Genomic DNA, 3,939 nt, shown 5'->3' on the forward strand with positions numbered 1-3,939 from the left:
AAACAAAAAAGTGATGACATGAAATGAGTTCGGGCAGTAGAAAAATAATGCTAATCGTTCATCATTCCAACAGAAACAAAAGGGACCTACTCCATCATCTGCTAGTGCATCTGCACCCAGAAATAAAGGTGAAATCATGGTCCAAAATTCGAAAAACTTGAGAGATAGACTAGCACAGTCCCAAGGCAGTGTGGCACAAGGAGGTAGTTGGGCTCATGTATGTGCTAGGTGTGGAAGACACCACTCAGGTAAGTTTCATGATGCGCAAACAGGTTTCTACAAGTGCGGCCAAGAGGGTCACTTCATGAAAGAGTGTCTCAGAATAAGCAAAAAAGTATATGGTAAATATTTTCCAATCATCGTCAGTTGCTCTACCAAATAGGGCTGCACCTAGAGGAGCTACTTCTGGTACTGGCGAACGAACCACCTCTATGCGATCACTAGTTGCCAAGAGAAAGAGAACTCTTTAGATGTGGTCAGTCGTATGATCAATGTCTTTACTTATGATGTTTATGCTTTGCTAGACCCAGGACCAAGTTTATATTTGATAACCCCATATGTTGCAAATAAGTTTGATGTTATTCGTGAGAAACTTTGTGAAACCTTCTGTGTTTGTACACCTGTTGAGGAGTCTATTCTAGTTGAGTGAGTTTATCTTGATTGTGTCATTTCCATATATCACAAAGACACCACAGATGATTAGTTGAGTTAGATATGGTAGACTTTGATGTAATTCTAGGTGTGGACTAGCTTTATGCCTTTTATGCATCAATAGATTGTATAACTCGAGTTGTCAAGTTTGAGATTCCTTGAATAGATTAGTATGTCATCAATGAACAGGATAATAAACAGATCATAATGCTTGAAGACTTTGTTCATAAGATCCATGAATGTTACAGGCACATTGGTCAAACCAAATGACATGACCAAGAACTCATAATTCCCCATATCTAGTTCTAAAGGTTGTCTTTGGAGTGTCACATTCCCTAACTTTCAACTAATGGTTGCCTAATTTGAGATTAATTTTTTAGAAAGAGGAGGCACCCTGAAGTTGGTCGAAAATATCATCTATCTTTGTAAGAAGATACTTATTATTTATGGTAACCTTATTCAATTCGTGGTATTCTATACACATTCTAAGGGAACCATCCTTTTTTCTCACAAACAAGACCAGAGCGCCCCAAGGTGAGATACTTTGTTGAATAAAACCTTTATCTGACAGATCTTTCTGTTGCTCTTTCAAGTCTTTTAGCTTCGCTGGTTTCATTCTATATGGTAGAACAGAGATAAGACGAATATCTAGAATAATATCTATGTCGAAGTTTGTTTCTCTCTCAGGAGAGACTCCGGGTAGCTCATCAAGAAAAACTTCTGGGAACTCTTTTACTATAGGAACTGAGTAAAGGTAAGTTACCTCAGCACTTGACTCATTAACTCGGACTAAGTGACCGATACACCCCCTTGAAACTAACTTTCTCGCCTTAAGGTACAAAAGAATGACCCTTAGGCACTGACGAACTACTACTCCACTCTATGACTGTCTCATTAGCAATTTGAAACTTGACAACTCGAGTTCTACAATCTATTGATGCATAACAGGTCTGAAGCTAGTCCATACCCAGAATGACATCAAAGTTTACGATGTGTAACTCTACTTGATCATCCATGGTTTTCTTGCGATTGACAGAAATAGGACAATCATGATAGACTCTTTCCGTTATAATAGACTCTCCAACAGGGGTAAAAAAATATAAAGGTTCACAAAGTTTCGCAGGAAGAATATCAAATTGATTTGCAATATAAGGAGTTACAAAAGATAAACTTGCTCATGGGTATAACAAAGCAAAAACATTAAAAGTAAATACTTTTATCATACCCGTGACAACATCTGGCGAGTTCTCTTGTTCTTGGTGGCTAGTGATTGCGTAGAGATGGTTTTCCCCTCTGCCAGTACCGGAAGTGGCTCCTCGAGGTGCAGCCCTGTCAGGTGGAGCAACTGATGAAGATTGAGCTCTATTGACCATAAAATGACCCTCTTGATCACACTTGCACCAACATGTATGGCTGTCAACACATTTATCGAAGTGGTTTCTGCCGCACTTAGCACATGCAGGAGCCCAACTTCTTTCTTGTGCCACACTATCAATCACACTACCTTGGGACTGAGCATGTCTAGCCTTAATGTTCTGTGAGTTTTGGCCATTATACTCACCTTTTTTCTGTGCGCAGGTACACTATTAGATGATGGTGCAGGCCCCTTCAATTTCTGAACTTGTGGTCGATTCGAACCACCTTTTTACTGCTCAGACTCATTCCCAGTCTTGTCTTTATTGTTCTTATACTTCTCTCTGTTCCTCAGATTCTCCTCTTCAACTTGATGCACATAAACCATCAATCGGATATGTTCATATCCCCAATCAGCATTACCGCTCAGCCCTCTTTACTAGATGCACGACCCCGACCAGCGACAAACAAACTCATTCTACCCCTCATATATTTAACTATCTCAGGAGCATAGCGAGACAGTTGGGTGAATTTCATCCCATACTCACGAACACTCAAGGAATCCTACTTCAGAGTAAGGAACTCTCGTACCCTTGCCTCCTTCAGTTCTCAGGGAAAGAAACTCCCCAAGAAAGCCTTTTCAAAAAAGCCCAGCTCAGATGTGGTGCATCGTCATCTCTGCCCTCCTTCCACTGGTCAAACCAAGTCCTAGCCACATCCTTCAACCGATATGCACCTAGCTCAACCCTTTCAGTATCGACCACACGCATCACCTCAAACACCTTCTTCAGCTCTTCCACAAAGTTTTCTGGATCCTCAATAGTTCTTGAACCAGAAAAACTTGGGGCATTCATCCTCAAGAATTCCTGAATCCTAGAAGTGACATCCCATTCTTGTCGAGCTTCCCTTTGTTGCCCAACTTGGTTAGTCACAACTTAGCTTAGAATTTGGATAGCCTCGGGGAACTCAGCATTTGTAACCTCCCCTTGAGGTTGCGCTTCGGGTGCATTAGGTACCTCCAGCTCCTCTACATTTCTTCTAGTTGGACGACCTCTGACTGCTCTTCGTCTAGGCATGATGATCTAAAACATGGGCAAGCATGAACTAGAGAGAAACTTTTAGAGATGAACTCTAACGCATGAAAGGGAACATGAAAGAAGTGAGAAATTCTTAAATGTTGTAGCCTCATAATCATAGATGTGGTGCACTTCACACCGATGACTAGGACTCTATAGACACAACTTCGTAGACTCCCTAGGACTCTTGAACGTTGTGCTCTGATACAAAGTTTTTCACGCCTGATCCTACACCCTAGACGTGGCCGACACCCAATGACCATTGTTGTCCTTGAGCGAACCCTTGGCCTGTCTTACTTAACTCTGCAGAAGACTTAATTCACTAGTAAAAACAAGAAATCTTTATTAGAAACAACTTAGTTTAACGTCTTGGAAAAAATGGCACTTAAGTATTAAAATAGAATATTTGAATGTAAACTAAAGAGAGACTCAACTCTGACTACCTAACTGACTAACCCTCTATGAAGCCTCTACAATACTAAGATGATGTTGGACAAACCCCACAACATTCTGAGTGCTCAAACTAGATCACCATTGACTCCGAGTGCTCAAACTGTTCACCACTGACTCCGAGTGCTCAAACTGGATCAACGCTGCGCTGGATGCTGATCCTAGTTACCTGTATCTGCATCATAAGCCGATGAATGTCAAATAGAATCAGTATATTGAATGTATGAGTATACGATTTGGAATGTTAAACAATAACTTAAAGCTTGAAAGGAATAAGAAGAATCTTACCTTGGCTCTGCTCAACTCATGAATACTCAACTCAATATGTATAAGCCAAATAAAATACATGCAATGTGGTACGTATATATATATATATATATATATATATATATATATATATACATATACA

This window comes from Solanum pennellii, chromosome 12, assembly GCF_001406875.1.
Source record: "Solanum pennellii chromosome 12, SPENNV200".
Classification (NCBI taxonomy): Eukaryota; Viridiplantae; Streptophyta; class Magnoliopsida; order Solanales; family Solanaceae; genus Solanum; species Solanum pennellii.